This window comes from Phoca vitulina, unplaced genomic scaffold (assembly GCF_004348235.1).
Source record: "Phoca vitulina isolate PV1807 unplaced genomic scaffold, GSC_HSeal_1.0 scaffold3, whole genome shotgun sequence".
NCBI classification, from domain to species: domain Eukaryota; kingdom Metazoa; phylum Chordata; class Mammalia; order Carnivora; family Phocidae; genus Phoca; species Phoca vitulina.
Genome location: NW_022589706.1, coordinates 25039122 through 25054021, shown reverse-complemented (window position 1 = coordinate 25054021; position 14900 = coordinate 25039122). Strand labels below are relative to the sequence as shown.

The 14900-nt window shown below is 42.4% G+C and overlaps 1 protein-coding gene across 6 annotated transcripts in view; it reads left to right on the top strand.

Moving 5' to 3' along the window:
- The first annotated feature begins 642 nt into the window (after positions 1-642).
- ARAP2 (ArfGAP with RhoGAP domain, ankyrin repeat and PH domain 2) overlaps positions 643-14900 on the top strand; it is a 183932-nt gene continuing 169674 nt past the window's right edge. For 5 of the 6 annotated variants that reach the window (XM_032400159.1, XM_032400161.1, XM_032400157.1 and 2 more), the window contains exon 1: positions 1416-1499. The gene's annotated coding sequence lies outside the window, so the exon portion shown is untranslated. Of the gene's footprint in view, positions 769-1415; positions 1500-14900 lie in introns of those variants that run through there. The other variant, XM_032400158.1, reaches the window with a different exon arrangement.

Here is a 14900-nt window from a genome sequence, read left to right as displayed (position 1 = left end):
AGGGTTTGGCCTTTGAACTCACTGGCAAAAAAGTGGTATTAGGTATTGGGGGACGCACAGGGCATATTGGGTGGTATTTTTTGTTTGTTTTTTTTTGCAGAGTATCCCCTTTTCTTTTGCTGCCTCCGTATTATCACTTCCAAGAGCAGAATGTCAAGGTCCAACTCCAATGGGTGATGTCTTTCCAGGATCTAACAATCTCAGGTACCATCTGGACTGGGGCATGGTCATCCCTCCCCTCCAGGTGAAAAAGACAAGAAAGGGGAATTTAGAAAATCAGGGAGTAGTTTGTGTTCCTCAGGGTTAAGAGTTCTGATCTAAATCGAAAATCACCTCCACCCCTTAAAGTTGTGTGGGCTTGGCCAAGTTGCTCTGCCCCTCCGACACTTCAACTGGAAAATGGAAATATTAATCCCTTCCTTACAGACACCTTTTGAAGGAGAATCCTACTAGGCTCAGCCTAATCTGCACCGGGCTTGGTAGACAGATTCCTGGGCCCATTGAATGCAACATTACCAAGAAGCAGCCTGGGAAAACCAGCGCCCTGGATGAGTCTTCAGTTTGGGAAACGCTGAGGTAACAAGGAAAGTACTTAGAGGAATACTAACAATCAGTGGTGGTGAGGTTCCGCCCATTTGACAAGCAGCCCCTCCGTCAGTGCGCACCGACAAACCGCCTGGCGTGCAGGGGCCGGGAAGGGTCACCCGCATCTCCGTCCGGGGAGGGTAATGCCCTCGCCGATCTCCGCTCCCGGACGCGCCCTCTCAGGTATCCCAGCCCCGCCGGCCGGGGAGCCTCGGGGCCGAGGTGCGCCAGGGGGCGAGGGTGCCAGGCGCGGCCAAGTCGCGGCGGACTGCGTCAGCCGCCCAGCTATGCTGCGGAACCAGGGCGGCCAGCTTGGCCGCCCCCGCCGCTGAGCCCGGGCTGCCCCCGCGCCGGGCGCCGGCTGCCCGCCCCCGCGGGCGGAGAGGAAGCGGCCGAGGCGCGGCGCGAGAGCACCTGGGCAGGCGCCGGCGGCGGGCGCGGCGCTTCCGGAGCTGCGCGCGGGCTCGCGTTCCCCGCGCTCCCCGCCTCCAGGTGCGGCGGCCGCGGCGCGCCCGCCCGTGTGACAGCGCCGCCCGCGCGGCCGCCGCCCGGCAGCAGACGCGGTGCGGGCAGCCGGCGTGGACCGGGGAGGAGGAGGCCCCGCGCCTGGGGCCGACGGGTGAGGACCGAGCGAACCGGGCAGGGAGAGACGCCGGGGCTTCCCCGCCCGCCTTGCCTTTCCCAGCTCGGCTGCCCGCGCGCCAGGCGAGTACCGGGGGCCGCGGGTGGGTTGGGCGGCGAGGCCGGGGCGGGGCGGGACGGGGGGTTGGGGGGGGCGGGAGGGCCGTCTCAGGCTGGGCCGGGGCTTTTCGGCACTTTCCGGGTAAATTTCCAGAGCGCAAAGTGCTTGGCTCTGGTTCTGCCCCTTGTATTTCGCTCCCGCGTGTGGGCGTCTAAAAGGAAACCAGAAGCGGGTAAGTGATATAAAAACTCCTTACTAATGTGATTTGACCCGAGGGTGGGAGGGTGAGAATCCGCACAGACAACTAGGCACCTCCTCCAGCACCCCGCACCCCCAAATAAAAAGAAGCTGCCCTTTAGCGAGTTTCAGGCACCACGTTATTTACTCGGTAGAGATAATGAGTTTGCTCGGATCTCTGTGCTCCCCCGCACCCTGCTTGTTACACACTTTAAGAGGACAGGCTTGTTAATTAACTTTAATCACAGTCATTTGGCCTCCACCTGCCTGAACCCAGCACCGTACACGGGGACCTGTCGGCAGTGAGTTTATTACTTGATCTTTCTCATTTTGTTTTGGAGACAAGTCTCTTGGAATGGGTGTCCATCTCATTTAGTGTAGTAAGTTCGCCCAGGCTTGTTTTCTTAAACACTTTCCTCACCTCCTTTCGGCGATCTGGAGTTATTTTGATTTGGGGGAAGGCTTCGTGAAATTATATTGTGAACTGTATGCTTTGATAATTAGAGGAAAAAACAGAATCATGACATTTTAGGCTTTTGCAAGTTTGCGTAGTGATAGGAACATTTTTTTTTTTTTTTTTGAAAGGTTGTCCTTGAAGTAGGCTGCTTGGTGGAGTATATCTTTCTGGTTATAAAAAAAAGCGTATTGAAAAAGAAACTATTTTTAAAAGTACATTTAATCGGATGTCATTGTGATTACCAATAATAGTATTGTACTTAGGACAAGCTCAGTATTGATTTCCCCCGCACTTAAGCACTCTACACCGCATGAGCTTATGGAACTTTGCCCATAAGTAATTGGAAGATGAAGTTATGGTAGTTTTAAAAAGAAAGCTAACTTTTTAAAGGGGGGTAACCCCTCTAAACCTTTAGTTATGACTTTCATGCACTTACAAGAGAAATACTGAGGGAAAATTCTCATGACATGACACTGTTTAACAATGTTTAAAAAAGAAAGAAAAGAGTAAAATGGGTCATGGAACTAAGCTGGAGCCTACAGTGGAAATGCCTCCCTGGCTTCTTTTTAAACATATATTTAACAGATAGACATTTAAAGTGGGTGTTAACCCCAAGAGTGTTTTATATAGATTTGGTTTGTTAGTACTCAAAGATTTATTTATTTTTTTTATTTTTTATTTTTTTATTTATATTTTTTTTTAATTTTATTTATTTATTTGAGAGAGAGAATGAGAGACAGCATGAGAGGGAGGAGGGTCAGAGGGAGAAGCAGACTCCCTGCTGAGCAGGGAGCCCGATGTGGGACTCGATCCCAGGACTCCAGGATCATGACCTGAGCTGAAGGCAGTCGCTTAACCAACTGAGCCACCCAGGTGCCCCACTCAAAGATTTATTTAAATTAAAATGTATCTAGGGGGTAAGTCAGTTGACTTGTTAAAACTTATTTATGTGGGTGCGTGTTTGTATTATTTCTGTCCTCTCTAAACCTGTCAGATTTTATATGGGTTGTCCACGAGAGGAAAGTTGATTGTGTGTGTGTGTGTATATATATATTTTTGCTGATGGTATATTTAAAGATAAACTCTTAATCATCTAATATCACTACAAGTTTCTAGCAGTGAAAGACTTGTAGATATTCAATTAATACTTTCCAATTCAACTACTCTTACTGTGGTTAAGAGTAGGACTCCTATTACAGTGAATTGCAATTTTTTTAAAAGATTTTTTAAAAAATTTATTTGAGAGAGAGAGAGAGAGCATGTGGAGGGGGCGGGGGGGGTAGGGTTGGGGGAAGGGGGATGGGCAGAGGGAGAGGAACAAGTAGACCCCCCCCCAAGCAGTATGATAAGGGGCTCCATTCCAGGCCCCTGGGATCACAGCCTGAGCAGAAGGCAGACGCTCAACAGACTGAGCCACCTTTGTGCCCATGAATTACAATTTTCTTGGAAACTTTTACATTAGTACTATGGAACTATGAAGTTTTAAAAACCCCAGAACTCCGAATTCTAGACTTCATGATATCCAAGAAGTGTTTTGTTTTTTGTTTTTAATTTCTATCCCACCTTCCTGCAACTTTGAGGAAGTTTGGTGAAAGATGTTTTGAAATTGCCAAGTGTTATGATGGTCTTTGCTTTCATAGCTTTCTTTTAACAAGAGTTTTTTTTTTTCTCATTTATTTATAGACTCATTTATTGGATCCAATCTTGGCACTTACTAAATTGAGGAATTTTTGGAATTTTCTGTAAAATATTAATTATGTAGAGAACTTTTTATTAATGTTGGAAATATTTTTTAAAAAAAATTTTTATTATGTTAATCACCAACTTCACATCATTAGTTTTTTATGTAGTGTTCCATGATTCATTGTTTGTGTATAACACCCAGTGCTCCATGCAGAACGTGCCCTCTTTAATACCCATCACCAGGCTAACCCATCCTCCCACCACCCCCTTCCAGAACCCTCAGTTTGTTTTTCAGAGTCCATAGTCTCTCATGGTTTGTCTCCCCCTCCAACTCCCCCCCCCCCCCCCATTTCTTAGCTTTGACCAAATGTGAATTGATGAGAGATTAAAAGCTATGAGATGTCTTTTTAAGCTTTACTGTGAAGTCCTGGACCCTGGTAGTTTGTCATTTTAGGTTTTTTTCCTTTTTTTAATAGTATTGGCCGGATTAAACATATAATGATGGTTAAACCATTTTGCTCGCTTATTTCCTTATTTGAAGTTGTAGTCAATGGTATTCTCTTTATAAGATCTTTTCTAGTATAAGTATAAGCATATTTGTTTACCCATGCTATGGAGGAAAAAAAGGAATCCTCATCTGGCTTGGGTAGTCATTTTGAGCAGCTTCAAGGGTAAAAAGTACTAGTAAAGAGGTGGGAGGAATTTCGTATGTTATACCATTTGTGTACAAAGGTAGATGGGTAGCTGAGGGCATACTCAGGGAAGGACTAAGGTGGTGGTGAACATGCCCTCATGTTTCTCATAAAAATGGGAGGCACAAAGGGACTCTCTACAGGTTATATTACATAGCTTTAGGAAAAGGAAAGAATGATTAATCAATTTGAAGTTGGAGAGATGATCAGGAAAGAGCAGAAGAGAAGTGTGGTCTGCATGCTGATTATCAGGTGACTTAGGCTCTGGAGGTGGTGATGATAACGGTCATTGCCAAGTCTCTTTCACAGTATCCAGATGAAGTTTGGAATCTTTAGACTGCTATTCAAGGCCCTTCATAGCCAATTCCACCTTCCTTTTCTGGCCTCACCTTTCCTTACTTCTTGAACATTAAGTTGGCTCCAGCTCTTCTCATCTCCTTGCTGTTATTACCGGAAGACATCTCCCTCTGTGCCCCCTTTATGGCATTTCTTCTGCTTCGGATAGTGCTGCCTGTATCTACGTTTCTTCCTACTCATCTTCATATTCCCTTGCCTAGCCCCTTCACGGATCACTCCATTCTCAAACCTCTGAAGGGCTGCATACTTCACTTACCTTCATGGAATTAATTTGAGATTTTTAGAGTTCCCTGGCACTCATGAAAGATGATGGTTCTACTTCTCTATGTAATTAACAATAAAGCAATATTCAAAATGTAAGCCATGTGAGGGGCGCCTGGGTGGCTCAGTTGGTTAAGTGACTACCTTCAGCTCAGGTCATGATCCTGGAGTCCTGGGATCGAGTCCTGCATCGGGCTCCCTGCTGTCAACAGGGAGTCAGCTTCTCCCTCTGACCCTCCCCCCTCATGCTCTCTCTCTATCTCATTCTCTCTCTCAAATAAATAAATAAAATCTTTTTTTTAAAAAAAATGTAAGCCATGTGAAAGTCAAAGTCACAAAATTAGATTTTTCTTATTACTATTTAAGCGCTTTTTGGGGGTATATCAGAGTGTTCCAATTTCGGTATTCCTTCTTTACTGGCGCTTAACTGAGGGGTAAAGAAATGATTGTTTGCATGTGTGCTATTTTCCTTTGCTTATAGATCTTTCTATACGCCTTTAGATTTTTAAACTCTTTGAGAGAAGACATTGCATCTTCACTTTCTTTGTGGCACTTGACACTGTTCTCAGATGAGGTAATAGGTGCTGTAATCTTGAACTGCAAATATTTCCCGCTATTACTACTCTTGGAGAGAGTAGTGTTCCTCAAATATTTATTGAATCAATAAATATAAGTAAATGAGTCGGGAAGTTGGGAGACATTTGCTGAGATACCCTCTTTTCTTAAGAAAAAGAGACTTTGACAATAATGGAACCAATAGGAGTAAGATCCCAAATTCAGCTGGAAAAGAGGTCAGGGTGCTATTTATAAATGCAAAGAGAGGAAGTTCACAGTAGGCTATTTTGAAACATCTGGTTGTTAGTCTAAAAATGTGTCTCAAATTCAGAGAAGTGGTAGGGTATACATTTATACTAAAATTTTAGAATTAAAATATAATGTATAATAAAGTGCACATAAGTGTAAATCTTAAAATCTTCATGTTGAACTACAATATCATGCTAGTTTTGACCTGAGTAAATTAAAGCTATGTTCAGTGTAGCATGAAATGGAAGAGAATCCTGAAGAATGTGTGCTCATGTTCTTGTCAAGATACCTAAGTGGTCCAGTTCTCCTCTTCAGGCTGCACTGGGCAGAAGCAGCTGCCCCACTAGGGAGCCACAGGTGGGAGATCTCCACAATGATGCAGGCTTTGGCTTAATTCCTTTTTACTGTCCCCACTTTTGTTCTTGTAGAAGCGCAGCAAGGTGAAACCTGTCTGGTTGCTCAAGAATTATGGCTCTCCTTCAAAGATCTGTGAATTAGAACTGAAAACAAGTTTCAAACGTTAGCCAGTTAACTTAAAAATCTAGATGGACAGCTTGAAAGAGAAAGATTTACTGAAGCTAGGGAGATTATCAAGCACTTAACTATTGAGATTATTATCTAAAATACCTAAACCTAGGTACTACTTAACCTACTAGTAACTTCTCATAGTAAGTCAGTGAATTATCACTCCTAGCCTTCGCTGGATGTGGAAATGGATATTAAGTTCTAGATTTTGAAAGAGTTGTATTTTTCAAATTGCACAGTAAATAATCAAAATATAACTTAAAACAATCCTTTCTCCTTGATCCAGGCTGCAGAATGCTTTTGCCCAGGCTTTAGCTATTTTCAGCTCAAACCTTTCCATCCGGCAGACACTAATTAAATGCTGATTGCTCGCCAGGGACTGTTGTAAGATCTTTATGCATATTTACTCATTTCATCCTCGAAACAGGCACTATTGTCACTACTCCTTACAGATGACAGTGGTGAGGCGCAGAAAAATAAAGGAACTTTTCCAAGGTCATGCAGCTAGCACATGGCAGAGCTGGGATCACTGGTAATCCCCGAGCTCTGTGTCCCAAGTCTAGTCTTCAGGTAAAGTCCTCATTCGCACTAATCTAACCACAGCTCTGTATTATTAAATTAATAAAACTATGTTTACTGCTGTGTTTGGTGCATTGTAGGCTTATTAGAAGAATAGTTTACAGTGCTAATTTAAAGGCATGTAATTTTACTAGGCAGGCAGAGGAATACCAGTCAAACCAAGTGCAGCAATACAGTATATGACCAAGTCCAACATTGTTACAAGTGAGTGAATAATAATAGCCAACATTGATTGCACATTTGCAGTTTATGTGAGGTACTATTCCATGTACCTTACAAATTTTACTTGTTGAATCCTAACAAATTCTATCAATATGAGGTATATCATCCTCATTTTACAGATGAGGAAACTGAGCTTCAGGGAAATTAAATAACTTAGTAAAATACACAGTTAATAAATGGGGAAGGCTGATTTGGAATTCTAGTACTCTGACTCCAGAGCGCTGTGCTCTTGCCTGGGTGGAAGCATGGACAGAATAGGTAGGGAAGACTCATGGATGTGGTGGTCCCCAGTTGTAAGATTTGAATTGGCCTCTAAAGGAAAGTAAAAAAAGTCCCAAGTATGTACAGGAAGTTCAGTTTGAATAAAAGCTGAGAAGCTGGCCCAGACCTTCTAGTCTGTCTCCCTAGCTCCTCGTTGTGGTACACAAAACAGAACAAAACACATCACGTAACATAAAGTATGCCATCTTCACTATTCGAGGGCATAGTTGGGTAGTTAGTATATTTACATTGTTGTGAACTAGATCTGCAGAACGTTTTCATCTTGTAGAACTGAAACTCCACACCCATGAAACAACTGCCCTCCTCTGCCAGCCCATTCTACTTTCTATGAATTGTCCTACTTTAGATACCTCACAGAAGTGGAATCCTGCAGCATTTGTCTTTTTGTGACTGCCTCATTTCACTTAGCATAATGTCCTCAAGGTTTATCCATGTGGTAGAATATTGCTGAACTTCCTTTTTATGGCTGCATAGTATTCAGTTGTCTGTGTACATAACATTTTGTTTCTTATATGTCAGTGAATATTTGGGTTGCTTACACTTCTTTTGCATCACATTTAAAGTTAAACCTTTAAGACCCTCGTCTAGTACCTTCTGGAACAATACTTCAGTACTTTCTATTCTAGTCAAGCTGCGTTTGTTTTTGCTTTTACCGTCACTATTGACTTCTGGGCAGTGACTACTTACTTCGGTTATATTTGATTATTTGATTTTTTAAAATATTTTGTTTATTTATTTGACAGAGAGAGACACAGTGAGAGAGGGAACACAAGCAGGGGGAGTAGGAGAGGGAGAAACAGGCTTCCCCCTGAGCAGGGAGCCCGATGTGGGGCTCGATCCCAGGACCCCGGGATCATGACCTGAGCCGAAGGCAGACGCTTAACGACTGAGCCACCCAGGTGCCCCTGATTATTCGATTTTGACTTCATACTTTGGTAGTATATAGTGCCATAGTAGCTGTTTTCTGAAATGATAGATGCAAAATAAGTTTTAATCAGCTAAATTTTAAGTTACCATTGCTTTATACAGTAATTTCAAAGATTTTTTTGTCATTTTGTCTCAAATATCACCCTAAGCAAAGGTAAATTAATGTAGGCTTCCATTTGTAACCACTTTCATGGACACATATACTCACAAACTGAAAAGGTATGTAACACTTGAGCTTACAAGACATGGTATATTGAAACAGGATTTCCCCAGTGACTGTAAGTGCTTATGCATAGCTGGAGAGTCAAAGGAGAGGAAAAATATCTTCATATTGGTACCATTCTGTTGTTAAATCAGTTACGTGACTATTTGGGGGCATGATGGTTAACAGCACAGGTCATGGAGTCTGACCCTTTGAATTCTGGAAGCTATCTGCTGTTTATCTGCTGTGTGGCTTTGAGCGTGGGACTTTCCTCCCCAGGCAGCTTTGAGGATTAAATGAGATCCTACACAGATGGTTTGCAAACATCTGCAGATATTGGCTATTATTAGCGTGTACGTCTGGGGGAGAATGAACGAGGATGGCAGTGTTTTCATGGGTGGGGAGGAGTAGCGGTCAAGGTAGAGAACATGGCAGTGAAGGTCAGGGCCTGAGGGTGACCACAGTTAAGGCAGATGGCTAGATTGGGGGAACTGGGCTTCCTGTAAGGGGTTTGGTGGAGGTAGTGTTGCCGCAAGCAAAGTATGTGAATGGGCGGTAGAAGAGAGGGACGCTAAACAGCCGGTTTTACAGTATTTTTGGCAGCTAAGCACTCAGGCTAGAAAACTAAGTTAGGATTTTTGACTTTTGACCCTTTGCAATCTATTCTATACTATGAGATGGAGTATTGTGACAACAAGCATATTTTCTCTAAACCACTTCCTCTTCTACATGGTTGTGGGGGAACAGTCAAATATCATCTTTATGAATACTTGGAGTTGACATCTTGGTATTAAACATGAGTTAGCTTGATATGCAAAAACCATGATATGTATTTCTTGTTGACTATATTGTGTGTTGAAGCAATGATGGAATTCTGTGAAGACCTGTGGCCTGAACTAACTAGCTCATGTGTGTTATCCATATGGAGCTCCCTGTTTTTTTAAGGGATTAGCTATTTCTCCACAGTAAGTTTATTCTCAACTTGAAGTCAGGGACACATCCCTTATCATCTATAGTGTCAGTCATCCTCTGGGGGTAACTGATTAGTTGTAGAGATTTAGAGGAATAAAAATTGTGAGGTTTCTACCTTGGGGATCATTGCATGGTGTCATAAATCAATTTTCCTATTTACTGGTACCATTCAATCATTATGACCAGCAAAAGCATTTTTTTTTTTTCCCCACACATTTCTGGGTTTCCCCTGGGAGATAGTTCCACTCCATTGGGAACCACTGTTCTGGTATACAGTAAACTCTCATTGTTCTTCAAATCAGTAAGAGTTGTATCGATAACCTTGAAAGTTTCATTATTCGTGTGGCAGCCTAATTTCTTTTTATTTGGTAGGTATTTTGTAAGGTTCCTTTTGGTTTTGTGATCCTGTGATGGTTAAACCTATTTTGACACATTTGCAGTTTCTAAATATTCTAAGGTTATGTTTCTGATTTTAAAAAGGTGTGCTTTAAAAAATGGGTTAAAATTATGACTGAATTCAGTTGTATGGTGCTACTTTTTTCCCTTCCATAAGATATGAGAGTTAGGCAAATGGGATTCCAGGAGTTGTCAGCACTGAGTACTTTAATGACTTCATGGTTTTCAAGAAGTGGCCCATGGTTTTCAGTTGTTTCTTTCCTAGCTCAACTAGGGGATGTGACCAAGGTCCACTGGTAGTGGGTGGAAGGATGGGTGGTGGGAGTGGCTCACTGTGGTGGTTTACCTTACTTGAGGCATTGGGAAAGAGAAAGCTGTCCCAACCCATGAGTTTTTAAAAGCCCCACAGGTGGATTGGAATGCTTCCAGCTGCTTCTGCTAAGCCCCAACTCCTAATTTGAAGATCTCTTTTAGTGGTTAGATGGATTGGAGAAGTCTGTATGTGAATCCTGTGTCTGCTCTTGGCAAATTTGGTGACCTAGACAAACAAGCTTTAACATTGTGTGTGTTTTACACTTTCCGTTTTAAATCATCTGAAGGCGGGGAAGAAGTCATTCAGCAAACATTTATTGAGCACCTGCTGTATGCCTGACCGTGTTCAAACATAAAGGCTAGAGCAGTGAACAGTACACAAGATCTCTGCCCTCTTGGAACAGTCCACAGATACTAGGTTGTAACAAAGCCATAAGATAGAGTAAGAGTAAGGAATAGTGAGGCACCAGGCCACTGGCATGCATGGGAGGGAGTAGGGAAGGCCTCTCTGAAGTGGCCACATTTGAACAGAGACCTGCTAAAGTGATGGAGTGAGCCATGGGTGTTATGTTGGGAAGGCAGATTTGAAGGAGATGTGAGGGTGAGAAGTGACCTCATGAGGTGGGAATAAAACTGAGGCCAACTTGGTGGCATTTGAGTGATGGCGTAGACAGCCAGGGAATATGAAGTTGGAAAGTCCCAAGGAGTGATGTGGTGTGACTTTTGTTGTAAAATGAATCCTTCTGGCTGCTCTAGTGAGACTATACTATGTGTATATGGGGGTGGGGGGCCGGACAGAATCAGGGATATGAGTCAGAAAGCTATTATAGTGGTCTGAGATGGACAAGATGGTGGCCTGGATGAGGCTGTGAGCAGAAGTGGTGAGAAGTAGTTGGTTCAGGATGGAGTTTCAAGGTTGAGCTCAATAAGATAATAAGATAATGTGTTATTAAGTGATATCCAAGCCAGGCATGGAGCAGGGAGTCCTAAATATTACTTCCCTTTTACTTCTTCTTGAAAAGTGGTCAGGATAGGATGGGGAAATGTATAACCACATCTGTAATGCCAACTATTTGTACGTTCTCTAAACATGTGCCACATATACATTGTGCACTATGTTTATAAACAATTTGGCATTTATTGGGCAGCTTATATGGGCTGGTCATCGTCTTGGCAGAGTTATTAGTTTATTATGGGATAATAAAAAATCATTATAATGGCAAGCACTTAACATTTCTGTGTGCAGTTGGTTTTCTAGATACTTCACAACAGCCATATGAAATAGGTATTATTATTCTATTTTCCTGATGAGGGGAAACCGAGGCCCAAAAAGGTTAAATACTTGTTCAGGCTCACAAAACTAGCAAGTAGAGGAACTGGGATTTGACTCAGTGTGTCCAGCTCCAAAATCTTGGTTTTGTACTGCACTGTCCCACTTCTGTAGGTTACTATGGAATGAATGGGATATGATTAAATGCTCTTAAGTAGTAAATGCCGTAGGAATACAGAGAAGAGAGTTTTTTTGTTCAATAGAGACCTTGTAAAGGAAGTGGCATTTGAGTTAGACTTCAAAGAATGGGGAAGATTTTAGCTGTGGGGAGATGATGATAGGGATGGAAATAAATAAATATAATGGTGGAAGTGTATGTCTACTAAGCACTTAACATGTACTAAGCACTGTTTTAACACTTCATCAGGACGGAGGTACCTTTGAGTGTTTCCATTTTATGGGTAAGGAAACAGACACACAGACATATGCCTGTGTTTACACTGCAAGGAAGTGGAGAAGGTGGGGTTTGCGCCTGATACCAGACTGAGGGGCAGTTGTGTTAAGAGGGGCATTCCATCCTAGGGGAGGAGAGTGATGTGCTTAGGCTCAGGTGGGATGGTATAAAGTATATTCGGTGAATGTGAGGAATTTAAAACTGGAAAATTTTCTTGCACATCCCCAGTCATCTTTGGGGTGTGTTACAAGTACAAATTTCTGGGCTTATTACCAGCCATTGTTGCTGGTCAGAAGATCCACAGACCAGTGTCGTGTAGAGCCACTGGGCCAGGGCATAGCATGCGTGCCCCTGTGCCCAGGTGGAGGCCAGAATATAGAAGGCTTTGATATCATTTTAAGGAGTGTACACATGGTAGCCTTTGATAGAATGGGCATGTCCATCTCTTTGCATCTGACGTGCATATGGGGTAGAAGCCTCTGCAGAAAGAACTGGATCTGTGAACACCCTTGAGTGGTCAGACAGTTAAAAAGTCTGGTGATTGGAGGATGGAGCTGACAAAAGCAGAGAGGATGATGGTAGGGCCTGTGGAAGGAACCCTCTTCCAAATCTTGAAAAGGAATCAAGTTCATGTTCAGCATGTGGAATGATAGTAGAGAGATGGTTTTGGGTATTTGGTGTATCCATCCTTGATTGAGCCACCCAGGACGTGTATGTGTATACTCCAAGGGAAGGAAAGGGAGTTGTGTATAAAACATAAACGCACACACACCGCAGAACTAACTCTCAACCACTTCTATCCCTTCCATCCTCTGCTGTCTCTTAAACATGTCCCAAGCACTTTGCAGAGTTCTAGGATTCCAGTTATACATGTGTATGAAGAAAGGAGGGGTCCATTGTATTTTAAGAGGTTGAAAGGAAGCCTTCACGGAGGAGGTAATACCAGCCTGCCTATTCAAAATTTTAAATTGTGCATAGGATTTTCCAAAATGTTCAGATTTGCAGGCAGATGGAGCATATGCCAGAGGTGTGGGGTTATTAAACAGTTTGTTGCCTCAGGAATGATAATTAACAATAATGAGCTAAAGTGAACAACGAGGCTGGTAGCATGTTTGGCATGGTTGAAATTGAGACTGGAGCTGGTACACAGGAACACCTACCTTGCGGTAAATAATGGGAGGTATGGTATCTGGCACATAATTGCTGTTTACATCAGTAGTAGCTGCTATTATTGTTATTATTAGACTGAGACCGGACTGTGGTAGGACACGGTAACAAGCTTAGACTTTATCCTGTTGAGGATGCGGAGGGATGTGCTAAATTTGGATTTTCAGTAGCTCACTGATACACGGAGGCTGGGCTGAGGGATTTGTTTAGAAACTGTTATAATCTATAATTTATAACTGTTATAGGCAAGAGATCTAATGAGCATCTGAACCATGGCAGGGGCAGTGAAGACAGAGGAGTGTATTAGTCAGTTTGGGTTGCTGCAACAAAATACCACACACTGTTTGGCTTAAAAAAAAACAAAAAAAACCACATTTTTTTCCCTCACATTTCAGGAGATGGGGAAGTCCAAGATCAGGGTGTTAGCCAATTTGGCAATAGTTATTTCCATTTGTGATGTGCAAAAAAAAAAAAAAATTAGATAATGTATTTATAAAATAATTGTGTAGAGCAAGAGTGGTATATTTGAGCATTAGTTTTGTATATAGTGTTGAGGTTTAGCTTTCTACTTTTTTTGTCCTGACATTTTGTCATTTTGAGTGTGACAGAGGGATACCTTGTTGTCGACGTCATTTCCTGCCGTGCATCTCTTGTTCGTATCTTTATTTCTCTCCTTCTGCAGTGCTGCCTGAGTACAGTATGTGCTTTCCCTTTTTTCACATACCTGTGTGTCCGTGTTTGCTGATATTTTTAAGTAGTCGAGGCAGTAGCTTTTGGGTCACTGGAGAGAAGACATGCAGTGTCTGAGTTGTGCCTTTTGGTTGGAGAGCTATTTTGATTTGTGATTTCCAGAGATAGTGCATCAACACTTGTTCAGATCAATTTGCCTAGGTGGGGCGTGTCTCCTTTTGTTATTTCAGCATATGTTATGCATGTTCTGTACTTTTTTCTTCTTATTGAAGCATAATATCCAGAAACGTGCACATATTCTACATTTATATGACTGAACCCAGTCGTATAAACAGCACCTAGATGAATTGACTTTTTAAAAAATTTAAGGATGTTGTTTGGGAGAAAAATGAACATACGTGAATCTGCTGCTTATAAAGGAAAATGTGATCTTTAAACTTCCTTTTCCTTTCATATTAATATATTTCCTATTATCTAATGTATTTGAGAATTAACTATTCAAGTAGTCTTATCTTGTATATTAATATTGTACATAAAATGCTATTGCATTTTTTTTTTAAAGATTTTATTTAAGAGAGACAGAGCACAGGAGTATGGTGAGGGGGAGCAACAGAAGGGGAGGAAGAAGCAGACTCCCCACTGAGCAGGGAGCAGGGCGTGGGGCTTGAACCCAGGACCGTGAGATCATGACCTGAGCTGAAGGCAGATGCTTAACCGACTGAGCCACCCAGGCGCACCAGATGCTACTGCATTTTTGAAATGAAAACTCCTGACCTGAGAAAAATGTTTAACTGTGCTTTTTAAGAGAGTCTTTGAAGGAAGTGTATAAAAGGGGAAAGTTGTTCATAGCTAGTTACTGTTAAGAGAAATCTAAAATTTGGAAATCAAAAGACTCTACAGCATGTTCTTTCAATGGCTTGTGTGGGGGTGTTGTTTAACAGGCCCACCCTAGGGGTATTTAATTCTCATCTTGTGCTCTACTTTCTATTTACTGTCTAGTTAGAGCCCTGAACAGGGAAGTTATCTGTTAGCATATAGATTTTTGTCTGGTAGATAACCCCAAAGGTTATGGTTTTATTGCCCTGTAGGACGTTAACCAGTTTTTTAAATCTAACCTACCTTAGTCTAACACTTAAAAAGAAAA